Source organism: Salmo salar, chromosome ssa09, assembly GCF_905237065.1.
Source record: "Salmo salar chromosome ssa09, Ssal_v3.1, whole genome shotgun sequence".
Taxonomy (NCBI): domain Eukaryota; kingdom Metazoa; phylum Chordata; class Actinopteri; order Salmoniformes; family Salmonidae; genus Salmo; species Salmo salar.
The window spans coordinates 159944956-159970801 of NC_059450.1; positions in this window are offsets into that span (position 1 = coordinate 159944956).

Below are 25846 nucleotides of genomic sequence, written 5' to 3' on the forward strand. Positions count from 1 at the left end.
CAGAGTCTGCAACACCATTAAGCAAAGGGCACCACCAAGCAAGTGGCACTATGAAGACCAAGGAGCTCTCCAAACAGGTCAAGGACAAAGTTGTGGAGAAGTACAGATCAGGGTTACTCCCCAAACATATGGAAGAAGGTACTCTGGTCAGATGAGACTAAAATTAAGCTTTTTGGCCATCAAGGAAAATGCTATGCCTGGTGCAGACCCAACACCTATCATTACCCCGGGAACACCATCCCCATGTTTTTCATCTGCAGGGACTGGGAATCTGGTCAGAATTGAAGGAATGATGGATGTCGCTAAATACAGGAAAATGCTTGAGGGAAACCTGTTTCAACCTTCCAGAGATTTGAGACTGGGATGGAGGTTCACCTTTCAGCAGGACAATGACCCTAAGCATACTGCTAAAGCAACACTCGAGTGGTTTAAGGGGAAACATATAAATGTTTTGGAATGGCCTAGTCAAAGCCCAGACATCAATCCAATTGAGAATCTGTGGTATGAGTTAAAGATTGCTGTACACCAGCGGAACCCATCCAACTTGAAGGAGCTGGAGCAGTTTTGCCTTGAAGAATGGGCAAAAATCCCAGTGGCTAGATGTGCCAAGCTTATAGAGACATACCCCAAGAGACTTGCAGCTGTAATTGCTGCAAAAGGTGGCTGTACAAAGTATTGACTTTGGGGGGGGGGGGGTGAAAAGTTATGCATGCTCAAGTTCTGTTTTTTTGTCTTATTTCTTGTTTGTTTCACAAGTGTAGCTATGTTGTGTAAATCAAATGATACAACCCCCCCCCCCCCCCCAAAATCTATTTTAATTCCAGGTTGCAAGGCAACATAATAGGAAATATGCCAAGGGGGGTGACTACTTCCGCAAGCCACTGTATCTCCATCGGTCCATCTCTCTAGCTCTCTAAATCTCTGTCCAGCTGCCCATCTATATGGGTAGGGTGGGTTATGTGCCTGTTACGTGTGTTGGAGTGTGAGTGTGTATGTGCCTGTTATGTGTGTTTTAGTGTCAGTGTGTCTGCCTATTATGTGTGTGTTGGAGTGTCAGTGTGTGTGTTGGAGTGTCAGTATGTGTGAGTGTGGAGAATTCTGGGAGTGTGCATATATTCCAATAAATACAAGATCCAAATTAGATAGTCCTGTAGCCTGTGTATTCTCAATTTCCGCCTGAATCACGTGCCCAAAGTAAACTGCCTGTTGCTCAGGCCCTGAAGGCAGGATATGCATATAATTGGTACCGTTGGAAAGAAAAAACTGAAGTTTGTAGAAATGTTAAAATAATGTAGGAGAATATAACACAATAGATATGGTAGGAGAATATCCAAAGAAAAACCAACCGGAATATATTTTTGAGAGAGAGACAATCTTCTTACAATGGCAAGTATAAGGTCATACTGACAATTAACTCCCTGGATTCAATTCCTATGTCTTCCACGGGGTGTCAGCAGTCTATGTTCAAGGTTTCAGGCTTGTAACTTCCAAAACAAATAAGAAATAACAGTTTTAGTACAGGGACACGGTCTTGGGAATTCGTGTTTGCACGCGCCATGAAGACTGGACGCACCTGCTAAAATCGGTTTCCTATTGAACATACTTCTTCCCGTAAGAAATATCATAGTTTGATTACATTTTAGGGTATGAGGAGTATATAGAAACATATTTTGACTTGTTGAAACAAAGTTTAGGGGTAGATGTTCAGATTCCTTTCTCTGCAAGTTGAACGAGTGGATTACTCAAATCGATGGCGCCAACTAAACTGACATTTTGGGATATTAAGAAGTATTTTATCTAACAAAATGACACTATATGTTATAGCTGGGAGCCTTTGGATGAAAAATCAGAGAAAGATTTCTAAGTGAATATTTAATCGCTATTTGTGAATTTCTGAAACCTGTGCCGGGGGGAAAATATTTTGTTGTGAGGCGCCGTCCTTAAACAATCGCTAGCATGGTTTCGCTGTAATAGCTACTGTAAATCAGACAGTGCAGTTAGATTAACAAGAATTTAAGCTTTCAACCGATATAAACACATATGTACCTAAATGTTTAATATCCATAATTTTTATGATTATTTATTTGAATTGCGCGCCCTCCAGTTTCACCGGAAGTAGGCCTGCTAGCGAGACGCCTAGGCCGTTCTGTTAACTCAGACAGTGTAGCCGTTCTGTTAACTCAGACAGTGTAGCCGTTCTGTTAACTCAGACAGTGTAGCCGTTCTGTTAACTCAGTCAGTGTAGCCGTTCTGTTAACTCAGTCAGTGTAGCCGTTCTGTTAACTCAGTCAGTGTAGCCGTTCTGTTAACTCAGTCAGTGTAGCCGTTCTGTTAACTCAGTCAGTGTAGCCGTTCTGTTAACTCAGTCAGTGTAGCCGTTCTGTTAACTCAGTCAGTGTAGCCGTTCTGTTAACTCAGTCAGTGTAGCCGTTCTGTTAACTCAGTCAGTGTAGCCGTTCTGTTAACTCAGTCAGTGTAGCCGTTCTGTTAACTCAGTCAGTGTAGCCGTTCTGTTAACTCAGTCAGTGTAGCCGTTCTGTTAACTCAGTCGCAGTGTAGCCGTTCTGTTAACTCAGTAGCAGTGTAGCCGTTCTGTTAACTCAGTCAGTGTAGCCGTTCTGTTAACTCAGTCAGTGTAGCCGTTCTGTTAACTCAGTGACAGTGTAGCCGTTCTGTTAACTCAGTCAGACAGTGTAGCCGTTCTGTTAACTCAGTCAGTGTAGCCGTTCTGTTAACTCAGACAGTGTAGCCGTTCTGTTAACTCAGTCAGTGTAGCCGTTCTGTTAACTCAGTCAGTGTAGCCGTTCTGTTAACTCAGACAGTGTAGCCGTTCTGTTAACTCAGTCAGTGTAGCCGTTCTGTTAACTCAGTCAGTGTAGCCGTTCTGTTAACTCAGTCAGTGTAGCCGTTCTGTTAACTCAGTCAGTGTAGCCGTTCTGTTAACTCAGTCAGTGTAGCCGTTCTGTTAACTCAGTCAGTGTAGCCGTTCTGTTAACTCAGTCAGACAGTGTAGCCGTTCTGTTAACTCAGTCAGTGTAGCCGTTCTGTTAACTCAGTCAGTGTAGCCGTTCTGTTAACTCAGTCAGACAGTGTAGCCGTTCTGTTAACTCAGTCAGTGTAGCCGTTCTGTTAACTCAGTCAGTGTAGCCGTTCTGTTAACTCAGTCAGTGTAGCCGTTCTGTTAACTCAGTCAGTGTAGCCGTTCTGTTAACTCAGTCAGTGTAGCCGTTCTGTTAACTCAGACAGTGTAGCCGTTCTGTTAACTCAGTCAGTGTAGCCGTTCTGTTAACTCAGTCAGTGTAGCCGTTCTGTTAACTCAGTCAGTGTAGCCGTTCTGTTAACTCAGTCAGTGTAGCCGTTCTGTTAACTCAGTCAGTGTAGCCGTTCTGTTAACTCAGTCAGTGTAGCCGTTCTGTTAACTCAGTCAGTGTAGCCGTTCTGTTAACTCAGTCAGTGTAGCCGTTCTGTTAACTCAGTCAGTGTAGCCGTTCTGTTAACTCAGACAGACAGTGTAGCCGTTCTGTTAACTCAGTCAGTGTAGCCGTTCTGTTAACTCAGTCAGTGTAGCCGTTCTGTTAACTCAGTCAGTGTAGCCGTTCTGTTAACTCAGTCAGTGTAGCCGTTCTGTTAACTCAGTCAGTGTAGCCGTTCTGTTAACTCAGACAGTGTAGCCGTTCTGTTAACTCAGTCAGTGTAGCCGTTCTGTTAACTCAGTCAGTGTAGCCGTTCTGTTAACTCAGACAGTGTAGCCGTTCTGTTAACTCAGTCAGTGTAGCCGTTCTGTTAACTCAGTCAGTGTAGCCGTTCTGTTAACTCAGTCAGTGTAGCCGTTCTGTTAACTCAGTCAGTGTAGCCGTTCTGTTAACTCAGTCAGTGTAGCCGTTCTGTTAACTCAGTCAGTGTAGCCGTTCTGTTAACTCAGTCAGTGTAGCCGTTCTGTTAACTCAGTCAGTGTAGCCGTTCTGTTAACTCAGTCAGTGTAGCCGTTCTGTTAACTCAGTCAGTGTAGCCGTTCTGTTAACTATTTAGTTCTCTATTTATGAGTCTTATGGCTTACGGATAGAATCTGTTCTTGAGCCTGTTGGTGTCAGACTTGATGTACCTGTACTGATTGCCTTGTGGAAGCAGAGAGAACGGTCTATGACTTGGGTCGGCTGGAGTCTTTGATGATTTTCCAGGCCTTCCTTTCACACCGCCTAGATAGCAGGGGACTCGTCCTCAGTGATGAGCGTGGTTCACCGACACTAAACATTAGCATACAACATTAGCATACCACATTAGCATATAACATTAGCATACCAACTTTTCTTTAGCTTGAAATTGAGTCAGTTTGTCCTGCCATTACCTGTGCAGCTCTTAGGTCTCTTATCTAGTCACAGGTTCAACTCTCTTCACGTGCCATTAGATAACAGTGAGATTGCATGCAGTTATAGAATGACGAATCCACTCCACATGGAGGACGAGCCTCCTGGTGTCTCAGTGTCTCTGTGCAGATGACGAATCTACTCCACACGGAGGAGGAGCATCCTGGTGTCTCAGTGTCTCTGTGCAGATGATGTATCTACTCCCCAAGGAGGACGAGCATCCTGGGGTCTGTGTCTCTGTGCAGATGACGTATCTACTCCCCATGGAGGACGAGCATCCTGGTGTCTCAGTGTCTCTGTGCAGATGATGTATCTACTCCCCATTGAGGACGAGCATCCTGGTGTCTCAGTGTCTCTGTGCAGATGATGTATCTACTCCCCAAGGAGGACGAGCATCCTGGTGTCTGTGTCTCTGTGCAGATGACGTATCTACTCCCCATTGAGGACGAGCATCCTGGTGTCTCAGTGTCTCTGTGCAGATGACGTATCTACTCCCCATGGAGGACGAGCATCCTGGTGTCTGTGTCTCTGTGCAGATGACGTATCTACTCCACACGGAGGACGAGCATCCTGGTGTCTGTGTCTCTGTGCAGATGACGTATCTACTCCCCAAGGAGGACGAGCATCCTGGGGTCTGTGTCTCTGTGCCAGGGGTGACAGCTGTGCATGCGGCATGACACTAACGCTCACGGCTGTGAAATCATAGATCTTACGCTGTCACGATTAATTCTAATTAGGACAGGATATATTTGAATGGAATAAATTATATCATGTAAATCTGTACATTTTTCACCTCCAAAATGTGTCTGAACTGCCAGGAAGAGGTGAACACGCTTGCGTAATGAGTAACCTTTCCTTTGACCGGAAGACTTGTCTTAGCTCCCCAAGGTAATGCCCAGGCTTTAGCTCAACAGGCTAACACAGGTTTGAACCCAGTTGATTATATTTAGTTAAGATGTAGATATGTTGACCAGATAAGATAATGTTTGAACCCAGTTAGTAAAACAGATGTAGAGATGTTGATCAGTTTACATACTGTTTGAACCCAGTTAGTAACACAGATGTAGGAATGTTGAACAGTTTACATACTGTTTGAACCCAGTTAGTAAACCAGATGTAGAGATGTTGATCAGTTTACATACTGTTTGAACCCAGTTAGTAAAACAGATGTAGAGATGTTGAACAGTTAACTGACATGAAGAGTTTCACTCCAAAACGTGATATATCCATTTTCAGAATCTCTGGTAAATTGAAATGATTTAAAAAACAAATATTGTGAAAGAGATAAAGCTATAATTTGTTTCATCGTAGCGTGACATGGGAGTTTTTTTTAACAATTACATGTAATAAAGTATTTATACATGAACATATATTAAAATTATCCATTTGTTTCAACTATATTATGCAAATATCACGTAGCCAATTTGGTGTATCCAGAGAGTGAAAACTCATACAATGTATTTTATTTTTGGACATTTAAGCAACCTTTGGAACAATTAATTAATTTGCAGGTTTGTTATTTTTTGAGTGTCAGGAGATCAGCCTCTGTATGTTTGCAGCCTGTAGCCATGGTTTCCCATCGCTGGATCTTGGCTCTCTCCTTTTCATGAGCTTGTTTAGAAAGTTTCATCTTTCGGGCCAACAGGAAGAGATATGACAGAGCAATCCAAAGATTGCTCGTATGCTAGCAGAATGTAAGGAAGTGGGGGTTTATTCGATCGCCTACGAATTCTCAGCAGGCAGCCCGCCCTCTGGCCTCTTTTTCTTCATGCGAACCCCGGGGAACTGGGCCTGTTCCCGAGAAACCTGTATATCGTTCGCGTCGGGCTCCTCAGACTCGTTAAAGGACAAAAAGGATTCTGCCAGTCCGTGGTGAGTAATCGCAGTCCTGATGTCCAGAATGTTAATTTTAGGTCATAAGAGACGGTAGCAGCAACATTATGTACAAAATAAGTATAAAAAAATAAATGACAAACAACGCAAATAAATAAACAAATAAACACAATCGGTTGAGGGCACTTAAAACATCGGCCTTCTTCTCTGGCGCCATTTTACATTTAACATTTGGTGTGCTATGCAAAAGATATTCCTCGCAAACATCCATTAATACTGTACATTTAACCTGTTAGGGCTAGGGGGCAGTATTTGCACGGCTGGATAATTTTTTTTACCCGATTTAATCTGGTTACTAATCCTACCCAGTAACTAGAATATGCATATACTTATTACATATGGATAGAAAACACCCTAAAGTTTCTAAAACTGTTTGAATGGTGTCTGTGAGTATAACAGAACTCATTTGGCAGGCAAAACCCTGAGACAGATTCTGACAGGAAGTGGATACCTGATGTGTTGTATTACCTTTAAACCTATGCCATTGAAAAACACAGGGGCTGAGGAATATTTTGGCACTTCCTATTGCTTCCACTAGATGTCACCAGCCTTTACAAAGTGTTTTGAGTCTTCTGGAGGGAGATCTGACCGAACAAGAGCCATGGAACGATGATGGCCCATTAGACACCTGGCGCTAGGTCATGCTGGGTACCCTCGTTCCAATACATTTTAAAAGATTTTGCATTCGTCCGCCTTGAATTTTATTCATGTTCTGGTTAAAAAAGGCCCTAATGATTTATGCTATACAACGTTTGACATGTTTGAACGAACGTAAATATATTTTTCCCCTCGTTCATGAAGTGAAGTCCGGCGGGCTTAGATCATGTGCTAACAAGACGGAGATTTTTGGACATAAATGATGAGCTTTTTTGAACAAAACTACATTCGTTTTGGACCTGTGATACCTGGAAGTGACATCTGATGAAGAGAATCAAAGGTAATGGATTATTTACATAGTATTTTCGATTTTAGATCTCCCCAACATGGCGGCTAGTCTGTATCGCAACGCGTATTTTTCTGGGCGCAGTGCTCAGATTATTGCAAAGTGTGATTTCCCAGTAAGGTTATTTTTAAATCTGGCAAGTTGATTGCGTTCAAGAGATGTAAATCTATAATTCTTTAAATGACAATATAATATTTTACCAATGTTTTCTAATTTTAATTATTTAATTTGTGGTGCTGACTTGAATGCCGGTTATTGGAGGGAAACGATTTCCTGAACATCAACGCCACAGTAAAACGCTGTTTTTGGATATAAATATGAACTTGATAGAACTAAAAATGCATGCATTGTCTAACATAATGTCCTAGGAGTGTCATCTGTTGGAGATTGTAAAAGGTTAGTGCATAATTTTAGCTGGTTTTATGGTTTTGGTGACCCTGTCTTTGAATTGACAAAACATTACACACAACTCTTGTAAATGTACTGTCCTAACATACTCTAAATTTATGCTTTCGCCGTAAAACCTTTTTGAAATCGTAAAACGTGGTTAGATTAACCTCTTGGGGCTAGGTGGAACGCTAGCGTGCCACCCGTGGTGCACTCCATCAACAGCAGGTGCATTTCAAGAGCGGCAAATTTGAATCCAAATAAATGTCAAAATTCAAATTTTTCAAAAATACAACTATTTTACACCATTTGAAAGATAAACATCTCCTTAATCTAACCACGTTTTACGATTTCAAAAAGGTTTTACGGCGAAAGCATAAATTTAGAGTATGTTAGGACAGTACATTTACAAGAGTTGTGTGTAATGTTTTGTCAATTCAAAGACAGGGTCACCAAAACCATAAAACCAGCTAAAATTATGCACTAACCTTTTACAATCTCCAACAGATGACACTCCTAGGACATTATGTTAGACAATGCATGCATTTTTAGTTCTATCAAGTTCATATTTATATCCAAAAACAGCGTTTTACTATGGCATTGATGTTGAGGAAATCGTTTCCCTCCAATAACCGGCAGTCAAGTCAACACCACAAATTAAATAATTAAAATTAGAAAACATTGGTAAAATATTATATTGTCATTTAAAGAATTACAGATTTACATCTCTTGAACGCAATCAACTTGCCAGATTTAAAAATAACCTTACTGGGAAATCACACTTTGCAATAATCTGAGCACTGCGCCCAGAAAAATACGCGTTGCGATACAGACTAGACGTCATGTTGGGGAGATCTAAAATCGAAAATACTATGTAAATAATCCATTACCTTTGATTCTCTTCATCAGATGTCACTTCCAGGTATCACAGGTCCATAACGAATGTAGTTTTGTTCAAAAAAGCTCATCATTTATGTCCAAAAATCTCCGTCTCGTTAGCACATGATGTAAGCCAGCCGGACTTCTCGTCATGAACGAGGGGAAAACATATATTTCCGTTCGTTCAAATATGTCAAACGTTGTATAGCATAAATCATTAGGGCCTTTTTTAACCAGAACATGAATAATATTCAAGGTGGACGAATGCATACTCTTTTATAACGTATTGGAACGAGGGTACCCAACATGAACTCGCGCGCCAGGTGTCTAATGGGACATCATCGTTCCATGGCTCTTGTTCGGTCAGATCTCCCTCCAGAAGACTCAAAACACTTTGTAAAGGCTGGTGACATCTAGTGGAAGCAATAGGAAGTGCCAAAATATTCCTAAACCCCTGTGTTTTTCAATGGGATAGGTTTAAAGTCAATACAACACATCAGGTATCCACTTCCTGTCAGAAAATGTCTCAGGGTTTTGCCTGCCAAATGAGTTCTGTTATACTCACAGACACCATTCAAACAGTTTTGGAAACTTTAGAGTGTTTTCTATCCATATATAATAAGTATATGCATATTCTAGTTACTGGGTAGGATTAGTAACCAGATTAAATCGGGTACATTTTTTTTATCCAGACGTGCAAATGCTGCCCCCTAGACCCAACAGGTTAAGGAGATGTTTATCTTTCAAAGGGTGTAAAATAGTTGTATGTTTCGGCCCATCAAGGACACGTTGTTTCCAGAGTCCACAAACAGGATGTGAAATTCCAGAGCTCAAAGGTGTGCCTGGCATGGATTGTGACTCCATCTCGTTCCTTGCCTTCTTCAAAGCATCATTCTCTGCCTGACTCTCCTCCAATGATGAGTGACTCTCCGCCAATACCACCTGGCTCTGGACCAATGCATCAGCTGATTAATTTTACAATCATGGCTAAAGTGATTTAATTAAGGGTTTCAGTTAGGAAAATATGGCGCTGTACCATGGGACCGGTCGGGAGTTGGCCTAAGCTACTAAGTGACTGCAACTATAGAGCAAAATAATCCTAACATTTCCAAATAAAAATCTGATTGATTTATCAAGACCAGTCCCAGTGCTCTTTCATTCAGTGCTATTTATTCCCTATTGTCCTGCTGATAGTTGAAATAAACATCTGCATTTTGAAAAAGTATTTTTATCATTATTTTATTAACGAAAGCATAAATGCTGTACAGTATATGTGTCACGTCCTGACCAGTAATAAGATTATTTGCTATTGTAGTTTGGTAAGGACGTGGCAGTGGGTATTTTGTTTATGTGTGTCGGGGTGATGGTTTATGTAGTGAGGTGTTTGATTTATTATTTCCGGGTTTTTTGGTCACTGCTATATGTTAGTCTATTTCTATGTTCTTTCTAGTTAGTCTGTGTCTATGTGTAGTTAATTGGGGTGTGGACTCTCAATTGAAGGCATGGGTTGTCTAGTTGCCTTTGATTGAGAGTCCTATATATTACGGTGTGTTTGTGATTTGTGGGAGGTTGTTTCTTGAATTGCTGTCTGTGCCTTCAAGTCTGTATTCGTCGTCCATCGTTTTGTTTAGTGTTTTTCTCATTAAAGTTAATTATGAGCACTCAACCCGCTGCGCCTTGGTCCTCCATTCCAGACGACAACCGTTACAGAACCTCCCACCAGAAATGGACCAAGCAGCGGAGTAAGGAGCAAAGGGATTTCGACATGGACCGGTGGGAGAAATGGACGTGGGAGAAGATTCTGGCCGGAGAGGGCCCATGGAGGAAGTCGGGTAAGGACCGGGAACGCTACCGAGGAACACGACTGGCGTTTAAGCCCGAGAGGCAGCCCCAAGATTTTTTTTTGGGGGGGCATATGGGTAGATTGGCTGGGCGAGGTTTGAGCCCCAGGCCAAATCCCCGTACCTTTTCTGGGCAACCAGTGAATGGACAGGTCCCGTGCTTCGGGGTAATGGGTACTGTGGCGAGGCCAAGTATTTTTAGGCCGGTACACGCTATACCAGCGCCCCGCATTTGCCAGGGGGTAGTGGGCATCCAGCCAATAAAAGTGATGCCAGTTCTGCGCTCGAGACCGCCAGTACGCCTCTATGGTCCAGGGCGTCAACCCAGTCCGACGCGGCCTGTTCCCACTCCCCGCACTAGCCCTGAGGTGCGTGTTCCCAGGCTGATACCGCCAGTAACAGCACCACGCATCAGGCTTCCATTGCGTCAGCCCAGTCCGACTCGGCCTGTTCCCGCTCCCCGCACTAGCCCTGAGGTGCGTGTCCCCAGGCTGATACCTCCAGTACCAGCACCACGCATCAGGCTTCCAGTGCGTCAGCCAAGCCTCGAGAGTTCGGCAATAGTGTGCAGTCCAGGGTATCTGGCAACAGTGTGCGGTCCAGAGCATCCGGCAACAGTGTGCGGTCCAGAGCATCCGGCAACAGTGTGCGGTCCATAGCATCCGGCAACAGTGTGCGGTCCAGAGTATCCGGCAACAGTGTGCGATCCAGAGTATCCGGCAAAAGTGTCTAGTCCGGAACCGAGGGAGACTGCCTGTGATCAGGAACCGAGGGAGACTGCCTGCGATCAGGAACCGAGGGAGTCTGCCTGCGACCCGGAACCGGGTGAGTCTGCCCGTGACCCGGAACCAAGGGAGTCTATCAGCAACCCGGAACTGAGTAAGCCTGACGATTTGGAACTAAATATGATTAACCTCTCTAGGCTAGGCGGGACGAATTCGTCCCACCTACATAACAGCCACTGCTATCCTGTGGCGCGATTTTCAAAACCTTCAAAATCCTATTACTTCAATTTCTCAAACATATGACTATTTTACAGCCATTTAAAGACAAGACTCTCGTTAATCTAACCACACTGTCCGATTTCAAAAAGGCTTTACAACGAAAGCAAAACATTAGATTATGTCAGCAGAGTACCAAGCCAGAAATAATCAGACACCCATTTTTCAAGCCAGCATATAATGTCACCAAAACCCAGAAGACAGCTAAATGCAGCACTCACCTTTGATGATCTTCATCAGATGACAACCCTAGGACATTATGTTATACAATACATGCATGTTTTGTTCAATCAAGTTCATATTTATATCAAAAACCAGCTTTTTACATTAGCATGTGACGTTCAGAACTAGCATACCCCCCGCAAACTTCCTGGGAATTCGCTAACATTTTACTAAATTACTCACGATAAACGTTCACAAAAAGCATAACAATTATTTTAAGAATTATAGATACAGACCTCCTCTATGCACTCGATATGTCCGATTTTAAAATAGCTTTTTGGTGAAAGCACATTTTGCAATATTCTAAGTACATAGCCCAGGCATCACGGGCTCGCTATTTAGACACCCGGCAAGTTTAGCACTCACCATAATCATATTTACTATTATAAAAGTTTCATTACCTTTTGTTGTCTTCGTCAGAATACACACCCAGGACTGCTACTTCAATAACAAATGTTGGTTTGGTCCAAAATAATCCATCGTTATATCCGAATAGCGGCGTTTTGTTACTATCCGAAATAGTAAAGAAGTGTCACGCGCATGGCGCAATTCGTGACAATAAAATTCTAAGTATTCCATTACCGTACTTCGAAGCATGTCAACCGCTGTTTAAAATCAATTTTTACGACATTTTCGTAGAAAGCGATAATATTCCGACAGGGAATCTCCTTTTCGGCAAACAGAGGAAAAAATCCCAAAGGCGGGGGCGGTCGGGGTCACGCGCATAAGCCAGTGTCCCTTGATCGGCCACTTGAGAAAGGCGATAATGTGTTTCAGCCTGGGGCTGGAATGACGACATTCTGTTTTTTCCCGGGCTCTGAGCGCCTATGGACGACGTGGGAAGTGTCACGTTAGAGCAGAGATCCTTAGTAAATGATAGAGATGGAAAAGAAGTTCAACAAATGGTCAGACAGGCCACTTCCTGTAAAGGAATCTCTCAGGTTTTGACCTGCCATTTGAGTTCTGTTATACTCACAGACACCAGCATTGACACGGCAGGATAAAAAACATACCCGATTTAATCTGGTTACCACTCCTACCCAGTAACTAGAATATGCATATACTTATTACATATGGATAGAAAACACCCTAAATTTTCTAAAACTGTTTGAATGGTGTCTGTGAGTATAACAGAACTCAAATGGCAGGTCAAAACCTGAGAGATTCCTTTACAGGAAGTGGCCTGTCTGACCATTTGTTGAACTTCTTTTCCATCTCTATCATTTACTAAGGATCTCTGCTCTAACGTGACACTTCCCACGTCTTCCATAGGCTCTCAGAGCCCGGGAAAAAACTGAATGTCGTCATTCCAGCCCCAGGCTGAAACACATTATCGCCTTTCTCAAGTGGCCGATCAAGAGACACTGGCTTATGCGCGTGACCCCGACCGCCCCGCTTTGGGATTTTTTCCTCTGTTTGCCGAAAAGGAGATTCCCTGTCGGAATATTATCGCTTTTCTACGAGAAAAATGTCGTAAAAATTGATTTTAAACAGCGGTTGACATGCTTCGAAGTACGGTAATGGAATACTTAGAATTTTATTGTCACGAATTGCGCCATGCGCGTGACACTTCTTTACTATTTCGGATAGTGTCTGGAACGCATCGAACAAAACGCCGCTATTCGGATATAACGATGGATTATTTTGGACCAAACCAACATTTGTTATTGAAGTAGCAGTCCTGGGTGTGTATTCTGACGAAGACAACAAAAGGTAATGAAACTTTTATAATAGTAAATATGATTATGGTGAGTGCTAAACTTGCCGGGTGTCTAAATAGCGAGCCCGTGATGCCTGGGCTATGTACTTAGAATATTGCAAAATGTGCTTTCACCAAAAGCTATTTTAAAATCGGACATATCGAGTGCATAGAGGAGGTCTGTATCTATAATTCTTAAAATAATTGTTATGCTTTTTGTGAACGTTTATCGTGAGTAATTTAGTAAAATGTTAGCGAATTCCCAGGAAGTTTGCGGGGGTATGCTAGTTCTGAACGTCACATGCTAATGTAAAAAGCTGGTTTTTGATATAAATATGAACTTGATTGAACAAAACATGCATGTATTGTATAACATAATGTCCTAGGGTTGTCATCTGATGAAGATCATCAAAGGTGAGTGCTGCATTTAGCTGTCTTCTGGGTTTTGGTGACATTATATGCTGGCTTGAAAAATGGGTGTCTGATTATTTCTGGCTTGGTACTCTGCTGACATAATCTAATGTTTTGCTTTCGTTGTAAAGCCTTTTTGAAATCGGACAGTGTGGTTAGATTAACAAGAGTCTTGTCTTTAAATGGCTGTAAAATAGTCATATGTTTGAGAAATTGAAGTAATAGGATTTTTAAGGTTTTGAAAATCGCGCCACAGGATAGCAGTGGCTGTTACGTAGGTGGGACGAATTCGTCCCGCCTAGCCTAGAGAGGTTAATGAAGAGTTAACATGGCTGTTATAGAATGTTGTAGTGTCATTTTAATGGGATCTAACATGGCTGTTATAGAATGTTGTAGTGTCATGTTAATGGGATTCTAACATGGCTGATATAGAATGTTGTAGTGTCATGTTAATGGGGTTCTAACATGGCTGTTATAGAATGTTGTAGTGTCATGTTAATGGGGTTCTAACATGGCTGTAATAGAATGGGGTAGTGTCATGTTAATGGGGTTCTAACATGGCTGTTATAGAATGTTGTAGTGTCATGTTAATGGGATCTAACATGGCTGTAATAGAATGTTGTAGTGTTATGTTAATGAAGAGTTAACATGGCTGTTATAGAATGTTGTAGTGTCATGTTAATGGGATCTAACATGGCTGTTATAGAATGGGGTAGTGTCGTGTTAATGAAGAGTTAACATGGCTGTTATAGAATGGGGTAGTGTCGTGTTAATGAAGAGTTAACATGGCTGTAATAGAATGGGGTAGTGTCGTGTTAATGAAGAGTTAACATGGCTGTTATAGAATGTTGTAGTGTCGTGTTAATGAAGAGTTAACATGGCTGTTATAGAATGTTGTAGTGTCGTGTAAATGCATCATATTGCAGAAACATCAATGTCCCGACACTCTAAACACATGGCTCTGGATATAACACGTTTTGGTATGTTACAAGTGTGTCAGATATTTCGTGTTTGCAAAAAAACAAACATTCTAAATCAAATCTAAAGTAAATGTTTTAAAAGGTTGAGTCATATGTCATACACCTAGAAAGATACCATGATCCTTTTGGATGAAGAAATTGCAAACGTGATGAATTGGTGTTTATGGCGTTTTGGAATCAAACCCTCCACAATGATAAGACATAAAAATAATTCCATGTGCTCTTTTTATTGTCATATTGTTTGCAGTGGAGATCAGTCTTGGTAGTTACATCTTGGCATTTTCCGCCCGGCCACCAACCTCCCTCCTTAGAGGACAAGCGATGGGCTGGTTGCTATAAAATTGAGATGAGACACCATGCTGCAGAATGCTTCAGAATATCTTCGCCCTGCCACTTTACCAGAGGAGAGGAGAACATTATACAGAGATACTGGGGGAGAATTCACTGGCTGCGCCCATCACTGTATACACATGATATATCATTTACCTAGGCTTATCTACCCATGTAGCACTTGCTGACCAGGGGTAATGGCAGTGTTTGATGGTGCTGTCTGCGAAGAGAGTTTCTTAGGATGAATCTCAAACGGCATCGTATTCCATATATAATGCACTACTATGGGGCTGTGTATAGGGAATAGGGTGTCATTTGGGACTCTTCCCTTTAGATGTAAAACAGAGAAGCAGACACAGGGGAGTTTTGTCATCCTGAGAGGACGTGGACATGGAAGGAAATGGGATTGCTTATGTTGTAGGCCTACACTACCGGTCAAAGGTTTGGACACACATACTCATTCAAGGTTTCTTTAATTTTACTATTTTCGACATAGTAGAATAATAGTGAAGACATCAAAACTAGGAAATAACAAGCTGTCATCAAGGCAAAGGCCGGCTATTTGAAGAATCTAAAATCTAAAATCTATTTTGATTTGTTTAACACTTTGTTGGTTACTACATGATTCCATATGTGTTATTTCATAGTTTTGATGTCTTCACTATTATTCTACAATGGAGAAAATAGTATAAATAAAGAATAACCCTTGAATGAGTAGGTGTGTCCAAACTTTTGACCGGTTCTGTATAACTATTGTTTACATTAAATCTAATCCTAAATTCCATTTAGCATATTTCCACTTGGTCTATTAGCATATCCATCATATGATTCAGTCAGTTCTGCCTCTAAAATAAGGGTAATTTAGGTTGGATGGGGATCTAGGGGACAGGGCAGGAGGGGAGGAGGGAGGAGAGAAGGAGGGAGGAGAGAAGGTAGGGAGGAGAGAAGGTAGGGAGGAGAGGAGGAGGGAGGAGAGAAGGAGGGAGGAGAGGAGGAGGGAGGAGAGAAGGAGGGAGGAGAGAAGGTAGGGAGGAGAGGAGGAGAGAAGGTAGGGAGGAGAGAAGGTAGGGAGGAGAGAAGGAGGGAGGAGAGAAGGTAGGGAGGAGAGAAGGTAGGGAGGAGAGAAGGTAGGGAGGAGAGAAGGAGGGAGGAGAGAAGGAGGGAGGAGAGAAGGAGGGAGGAGAGAAGGTAGGGAGGAGAGAAGGAGGGAGGAGAGAAGGTAGGGAGGGAAATAAGGATACTACTATTCGTCCAAATGGGTGTCACCTAGTCCTCTCTGGAAGTATAGACCTCATGCAGAAGGGTGTCACCTAGTCCTCTCTGGAAGTATAGACCTCATGCAGAAGGGTGTCACCTAGTCCTCTCTGGAAGTATAGACCTCATGCAGAAGCCAATCTATATTGAAAAGCGCTGGATATTGGATTGCATTAGAGATAAAACGATAATATATTTATTATTGATAAATCTATAGTATGTTGACACTCTATAGATGTATACACATGGGACAATACAAATAAACATTCAATAAAATATATTTAATGAATACAATAATGTATTGTTCCTTTGCAATTTCTGTCTAAAGCAGTCACAAACACTGAATCAGTTTGCATATGCTGTGTAAAAAACCAAAACATGGTAACCACTGTTATGTTTTGATCCGTGGCCAAAAAAACTAATCCACAGGAAGTGTAGAATGTGGCAGCTAAAGCAAGCTTGCTGTCGTGTGGTGAACAGCAGGCAGACCTCACCCCCCCCCCCCCCCAATCACCCTATTCCAATTAGATACCCACCTATCTGTTCTAAAGCAAAAATGGAATAGATTAATATTTAATAGATAGCCATATGGCTGTTCAAAAATAATACGTGCCACCTAATTCATCATTCCATTAACTTTGGACTTTGGACAATGTTGAAGCCCAGCTGTGATCAGGACCAAGTTGAGCTTATTTGATTCAGTGTTTTACACACTTTGTTAGAGTATTTCATCCTTTATTTTGATAGGTTTAATGTAGGAGTGAGCACGGTCAACCTTTATATTCATCAGTTTAATGTAGGAGTGAGCGCGGTCTACCTTTATATTCATCAGTTTAATGTAGGAGTGAGCGCGGTCTACCTTTATATTCATCAGTTTAATGTAGGAGTGAGCACGGTCTACCTTTATATTCATCAGTTTAATGTAGGAGTGAGCGCGGTCTACCTTTATATTCATCAGTTTAATGTAGGAGTGAGCACGGTCTACCTTTATATTCATCAGTTTAACGTAGGAGTGAGCGCGGTCTACCTTTATATTCATCAGTTTAACGTAGGAGTGAGCACGGTCTACCTTTTATTCATCAGTTTAACGTAGGAGTGAGCGCGGTCTACCTTTATATTCATCAGTTTAACGTAGGAGTGAGCACGGTCTACCTTTATATTCATCAGTTTAACGTAGGAGTGAGCACGGTCTACCTTTATATTCATCAGTTTAACGTAGGAGTGAGCGCGGTCTACCTTTATATTCATCAGTTTAACGTAGGAGTGAGCACGGTCTACCTTTATATTCATCAGTTTAACGTAGGAGTGAGCGCGGTCTACCTTTATATTCATCAGTTTAACGTAGGAGTGAGCACGGTCTACCTTTATATTCATCAGTTTAATGTAGGAGTGAGCACGGTCTACCTTTATATTCATCAGTTTAACGTAGGAGTGAGCGCGGTCAACTGGAGAAATGGAGAAAAAGGGACCTGATCCCTAGTAAGCATGGTCAAGGGCAAATTATACTAAATGGGGAATAAACAGATGTGTTATCATTTCAACTTGACCATGATTATTCCTACATTAAAACTGTTAAAGTTTAAGTTTATAATACACAAACACATGCATTTCTAGTGGAGCGTTCATTGAACTAGGCTCATGTGATGAGTAAACTTGCTTGACACCTGAAAAGTAATCTCCCAGGGAGTAGGATTTAGCTCTGCAAGCCAACACAGTCTCAAGTCCCATACCCCTGTAAGCTAACACAGTCTCAAGGCCCATACCCCTGTAAGCTAACACAGTCTCAAGGCCCATACCCCTGTCAGCTAACACAGTCTCAAGGCCCATACCCCTGTAAGCTAACAGTCTCAAGGCCCATACCCCTGTAAGCTAACAGTCTCAAGTCCCATAGACCATCCAAGTCCCATACCCCTGTAAGCTAACAGTCTCAAGTCCCATAGACCACCCATGTCCCATACCCCTATTGGTCATATATTAGTTATGGCATTAATTTATTCATAGTGAACATTATTACTAATCTGGTTTATGTAGAGGAGTGGTTCCCAAACTTTTTATACTCCCGTACCCCTTCAAACATTCACCCTCCAGCTGGACCCCCTCTAGCACCAGGGTCAGCTCACTCTCAAATGTTGTTTTTTGCCGTCATTGTAAGCCTGCCACACACACATACTATATGATACATTTATTAAACATAAGAATGAGTGTGAGTTTTTGTCACAACCCGGCTCTTGGGAAGTGACAAAGAGCTCTTATAGGACCAGGGCACAAATAATAATATAATAATAAATCAATCATTTTGCTCTTTATTTAACCGTCTTACATATAAAACCTTATTTCTTCATCGGAAATTGTGAATAACTCACCACAGGTTAATGAGAAGGTTGTGCTTGAAAGGATGCACATAACTCTGCAATGTTGGGTTGCATTGGAGAGAGTCTCAGTCTTAAATCATTTTCCACACACAGTCTATGCCTGTATTTAGTTTTCATGCTAGTGAGGGCCGAGAATCCACTCTCACATAGGTACGTGGTTGCAAAGGGCATCAGTGTCTTAAGGGTGAGATTTGCCAAGGCAGGATACTCTGAGCGCAGCCCAATCCAGAAATCTGGCAGTGGCTTCTGATTAAATTCCATTTTCACAGAACCGCTTGTTGCAATTTTGATGAGACTCTCTTGTTCAGATATCGATAAGTGGGCTGGATGAACAATTTGATGAACTTCTATTTGTGCACAAAAAAGTGTGTGTGTGTGTGTGTGTGTGCATTACAAAAACACCAGTGGCTCATGAGTCACGTGTCCATGGTAACAAGTGATAAGGCGCTGCAACGAATCCAGTTGTTTGTTGTTTGTGTCATCCATTTCGGGGAAGTACCTGCAACGAATCCAGTTGTTTGTTGTTTGTGTCATCCATTTCGGGGAAGTACCTGCAACGAATCCAGTTGTTTGTTGTTTGTGTCATCCATTTTGGGGAAGTACCTGCAACGAATCCAGTTGTTTGTTGTTTGTGTCATCCATTTCGGGGAAGTACCTGCGCAGCTTCGCTATATCACATTTGGACTGTTTGAAAATGTGAAAAAAAAAAAATAATAATAAAAAAAAACGTGATTGCGCGTACCCCAGTTTGGGGAAAAAGGAAGTCTCTCCAGCATCCTTTCATATCCCCGTCTGGTCTCCATCTGATTACATGCTAACATAGGTTCCCTACTGTACAGAGCGTGGGTCGATGCAGTGTGACTATGAATGGGGAGATTAAAAGGGTTTTAACAGGGTGAGTCCTAAATGACACATTATTAGAGTAGTCCACTATATAGAGAACGTGGTGCCATTTGGGATGCATCATAACTCACGTTAATACCATTAGTGTATAGGATGCCAGTAGAAACTCTGGTCTTCACACAGGGACGATCAGATGGTGTTTTATACTCTAGTCTCCACACAGGGACGATCAGATGGTGTTTTATACTCTAGTCTCCACACAGGGACGATCAGACGGTGTTTTATACTCTAGTCTCCACACAGGGACGATCAGATGGTGTTTTATACTCTAGTCTCCACACAGGGACGATCAGATGGTGTTTTATACTCTAGTCTCCACACAGGGACGATCAGATGGTGTTTTATACTCTAGTCTCCACACAGGGACGATCAGATGGTGTTTTATACTCTAGTCTCCACACAGGGACGCTCAGAAGATGTTTTATACTCTAGTCTCCACACAGGGACGATCAGATGGTGTTTTATACTCTAGTCTCCACACAGAGACGATCAGACGGTGTTTTATACTCTAGTCTCCACACAGGGACGATCAGATGGTGTTTTATACTCTAGTCTCCACACAGGGACGATCAGATGGTGTTTTATACTCTAGTCTCCACACAGGGACGATCAGACGGTGTTTTATACTCTAGTCTCCACACAGGGACGATCAGACGGTGTTTTATACTCTAGTCTCCACACAGGGACGATCAGATGGTGTTCTATACTCTAGTCTCCACACAGGGACGATCAGATGGTGTTTTATACTCTAGTCTCCACACAGGGACGATCAGATGGTGTTTTATACTCTAGTCTCCACACAGGGACGATCAGATGGTGTTTTATACTCTAGTCTCCACACAGGGACGATCAGATGGTGTTTTATACTCTAGTCTCCACACAGGGACGATCAGACGGTGTTTTATACTCTAGTCTCCACACAGGGATGATCAGATGGTGTTTTATACTCTAGTCTCCACACAGGGACGATCAGATGGTGTTTTATACTCTAGTCTCCACACAGTGACGATCAGATGGTGTTTTATACTCTAGTCTCCACACAGGGACGATCAGATGGCGTTTTATGGGTAATCAGGGCTTACTTCTCATTCACTTCTTTTCTAAACAGAGCCACATAATGACCGCGTTACAAATGGTACCCTATTCCCTACATAGTGCACTACTTTGACCAGAGGCCTATGCATTTCTCTACAACCGCAGTAACATCTGCTAAATATGTGTACGTGACCAATACAATTAGATTTGAAAATCGATGCACTGAACAGGACAGGGTTCCCCAACTGGTGGCCCGCGGGTGACTTTATTTGACCCCCCAAAGTTCACTCTTCCTGACCCTGGATTGGTCAGTTCATCAGCATAGGAAGTAGTGCTGCTGTGGTGCTGATGCTCATCTTTCCCATTATGGACTTCTGGAGGCGTGTCAACATGCTCCGTCCTTCAGCTCCGTCTGGAGACGTGTTGCTCCATCCTTCAGCAACTTCTGGAGACGTGTTGCTCCATCCTTCAGCTACTTCTGGAGACGTGTTGCTCCGTCCTTCAGCTACTTCTGGAGACGTGTCAACATGCTCCGTCCTTCAGCTACTTCTGGAGACGTGTCAACATGCTCCATCCTTCAGCTACTTCTGGAGACGTGTTGCTCCATCCTTCAGCTACTTCTGGAGACGTGTTGCTCCATCCTTCAGCTACTTCTGGAGACGTGTTGCTCCGTCCTTCAGCTACTTCTGGAGACGTGTCAACATGCTCCATCCTTCAGCTACTTCTGGAGACGTGTTGCTCCATCCTTCAGCTACTTCTGGAGGCGTGTCAACATGCTCCATCCTTCAGCTACTTCTGGAGACGTGTTGCTCCGTCCTTCAGCTACTTCTGGAGACGTGTTGCTCCATCCTTCAGCTACTTCTGGAGACGTGTTGCTCCATCCTTTAGCTACTTCTGGAGGTGTGTCAACATGCTCCATCCTTCAGCTACTTCTGGAGACTTGTTGCTCCATCCTTCAGCTACTTCTGGAGGCGTGTCAACATGCTCCATCCTTCAGCTACTTCTGGAGACGTGTTGCACCGTCCTTCAGCTACTTCTGGAGACGTGTTGCTCCGTCCTTCAGCTACTTCTGGAGGCGTGTTGCTCCATCCTTCAGCTACTTCTGGAGGCGTGTTGCTCCATCCTTCAGCTACTTCTGGAGACATGTTGCTCCGTCCTTCAGCTACTTCTGGAGACGTGTTTCTCTGTCCTTCAGCTACTTCTGGAGACGTGTTGCTCCGTCCTTCAGCTACTTCTGGAGACGTGTTGCTCCGTCCTTCAGCTACTTCTGGAGGCGTGTTGCTCCATCCTTCAGCTACTTCTGGAGACGTGTTGCTCCATCCTTCAGCTACTTCTGGAGACATGTTGCTCTGTCCTTCAGCTACTTCTGGAGACATGGCAACATGCTCCATCCTTCAGCTACTTCTGGAGACGTGTCAACATGCTCCATCCTTCAGCTACTTCTGGAGACGTGCCAACATGCTCCATCTTTCAGCTACTTCTGGAGGCGTGTCAACATGCTCCATCCTTCAGCTACTTCTGGAGGCGTGTCAACATGCTCCATCCTTCAGCTACTTCTGGAGACATTTTGCTCCATCCTACAGCTACTTCTGGAGACATTTTGCTCCATCCTTCAGCTACTTCTGGAGGCGTGTCAACATGCCCCATCCTTCAGCTACTTCTGGAGGCGTGTTGCTCCGTCCTTCAGCTACTTCTGGAGACGTGTTGCTCCGTCCTTCAGCTACTTCTGGAGACGTGTTGCTCCATCCTTCAGCTACTTCTGGAGACGTGTTGCTCCGTCCTTCAGCTACTTCTGGAGACGTGTTGCTCCGTCCTTCAGCTACTTCTGGAGACGTGTTGCTCCATCCTTCAGCTACTTCTGGAGACGGGTTGCTCCGTCCTTCAGCTACTTCTGGAGATGTGTTGCTCCGTCCTTCAGCTACTTCTGGAGACGTGTCAACATGCTCCGTCCTTCAGCTACTTCTGGAGACGTGTCAACATGCTCCATCCTTCAGCTACTTCTGGAGACGTGTTGCTCCATCCTTCAGCTACTTCTGTTAACTTTGTTCCTCAGATTTTTAACTTTGTTCCTCAGTTCCCGAGTGGTGCAGAGTTCTAAGGCACTGCATCTCAGTGCTAGAGGTGTCACTGCAGACACCCGAATCCAGGCTGTATCACAACCGGCCGTGATTGGGAGTCCCTTAGGGCAGCACACACATGGCCCAGCGTCGTCCGGGTTTGACCGGTGTATGCAATCATTGTAAATAAAAATAAAAATATTAACTGACTTGCCTGGTTACATAAACAAAATAATACATGCTGTGGTGAAGATAAACATCAGTGTCCAACACTTTTAAACAAACCTTTTTAAGTTCAGGAACTTTGGATTAGAATTGAGGTATGTTAGAAGTGAATGTGATGTAGATTCCAGGTTGGTTTTAAGTGAATATGATGTAGAAGCATGGTGGCAAGGAAAAACTCCCTAGAAAGTCAGGATCCTAGGATGAAACCTAGAGAGGAACCAGACTCTGAGGGGTGGCCAGTCCACAGACAACGCAATCGCAATCACACTGCACACTGCCCTAACCCATCTGGACAAGATGAATATCTATGTAAGAATGTTGTTCATTGACTACAGCTCAGCATTTAACACCATAGTACCCTCCAAACTCATCATTAAGTTCGAGACCCTGGGTCTCGACCCCGCCCTGTGCAACTGGGTCCTGGACTTTCTGATGGGATGCCCCCAGGTGGTGAGGGTAGAAAACAACATCTCCATCTCGTTGATCCTCAACACTGGAGCCCCACCAGGGTGCATTCTCGCATTCTGCTTGTCACCAAAAACACTCACAAACTTTTACAGATGCACAATCAAGAGCATCCTGTCGGGCTGTATCACCGCCTGGTACGGCAACTGCTCCGCCCATAACCGGAAGGCTCTCCAGAGGGCAGTGAGGTCTGCACAACGCATCACCGGGGGCAAACTACCTGCCCTCCAGGACACCTACACCACCCGATGTCACAGGAAGGCCAAAAAGATCATCAAGGACAACAACCACCCGAGCCACTGCCTGTTCACCCCGCTTCCATCCAGAAGGCGAGGTCAGTACAGGTGCATCAAAGCTGGGACCGAGAGACTGAAAAACAGCTTCTATCTCAAGGCCATCAGACTGTTAAACAGCCATCACTAACATTGAGTGGCTGCTGCCAACATACTGGCTCATCTCTAGCAACTTTAATAATTACAAATGGGAAGTAATAAATGTATCACTAGCCACTTTAAACAATACCAATTTATATCATGTTTACATACCCTACATTACTCATCTCATATGTATGTACTCTACTCTATACTATCTACTGCATCTTGCCTATGCCGTTCGGCCATCGCTCATCCATATATTTTTATGTACATTTTCTTATTCATTCCTTTACACTTGTGTGTATTAGGTAGTTGTTGTGGAATTGTTAGATTACTTGTTAGATATTACTGCACGGTCAGAACTAGAAGCACAAGGATTTCGCTACATTCACATTAACATCTGCTAACCCTGTGTATGTGACAAATAATATTTGATTTGATTTGATTTTGATCCTAAAGTTTGCCTTAAAGGCATCCCATAATATTTTGTGGGTCTGCTTTTCTCTATCCTCTATGTCTACATTTTTAATGGTGAAGGTTTATGTTTTTTCATTTACATGTGAGCATTTTGGGTCCAGAAGATGAACTCTGTTCATTCTCCAAATTTTGTCAATACAGTACATTCAGAAAGTATTCAGAGCCCTTGACATTTTCAACATTTGGTTAAGTTACATCCTTATTCTAAAATGGATTAAATATTTGTTTTCCCTCATCAATTTAGACACAATAGCCCATAATGAGAAAGTGAAAACATATTTTTTGTTGTTGCAAAAAACCTTATTTACAAAAGTTTTCAGATCAAAATTGAGATCAGGTGTATCCTAACATTCTTGAAATGTTTATACGACTTGATTGGAGTCCACCTGTGGTAAATTCAATTGACTGCACATGATTTGGAAAGGCACACACCTGTCTGTATAAACTCACTGCGAGTAAGGCTAGTTTCCTGAATTTCCGCCTGTCTGACATGCCCAAATTAAACTGCCTGTTACTCAGGCCCAGAAGTTAGAATATGCATATAATTGGTAGAATTGGATATAAAGCACTCTGAAGTGTCTAAAATAGTTAAAATAATGTCTGTGAATATAACAGAACTGATATAGCAGCCGAAAACCCGAGGAAAATCGATCCGTAATGTTTTTTTTTTGAGCTCCGAATGACTTCTAATGCAATTCTATTGAAAGATCTAATTTCTGCCTCCCAGATTGCAGGTCCTATGGCTTCCAGTAGATGTCAACAGTCTTTAAACAAGGTTTTAGGCTTTTTTATTTTAAATGACGAAGTATTTGTAGTCTTTCCAAGTTGAGCGCCAGGGCAAAAGTAGTATTTTTGCGTGCGTGAACTGGGCGCGCGTGAACTGGGCGCGCTCTTTGTTCTTTTCCTTTGCTATTGAACATAGTAATCTCCTTCTGAAATATTATCGCTCATTTAGATATTAGACAACCTGAGGATTAACTTCTCTAGGGTAGGTGGGCAGTAGCTTAGTTTTTTGTTTATCCAGCCACTGTGTCAGATTTCAAAAAGGCTTTATGGCAAAAGCATACCATGCGCCCCAGACACACAAGTATTACTAGCATTTTCCAACCAAGCATTAGCGTCACTAAAGTCAGAAATAACAATAAAATAAATTGCTTACCTTTGAAGATCTTCCTCTGGTGGCAATGCCAAGTGTCCTAACTACTTAGTGAATGTCCGTTTTGTTTGATAAAATCAATTTTTATAGCCTAACACGAAACATTTGTAAACTGCTTGCGTCGTGATTTCCGTCTCGTTCAACTTTGGACGAAACATTCGTGGTAATTACACACACTAAACACATGTTTATCCAGTCATGGTTGGTTTCATTGCAATCCTCTGGGTGTTAGTAACACAACTATACTTGATGGTTCTTTTCCCGGGACGTATTGACTGAAACTGATTTGAAGACACCAATCAATGACCTCATTGCGCACCAATGGTAGGACCGGTCTATCGTTGATTTACTGTATTTTGGCCCAATGACCACTGATCATCTTGAAATCTAGCTTGGAAGAGCCAATGAGCTAAGGTAAACGACAATGTGTAATGGTTATACGTTCGAAGACCAGCCTTTGTCGTAAACTCTGGCGTAAAAGAGGTTCATTCACAATTGCAAATCCTACTTGACGGAGCCACGAGTGTTACGCATAGCAGTACATAGTCAATAGCATTTTCAGCAAGTTTATATATTGT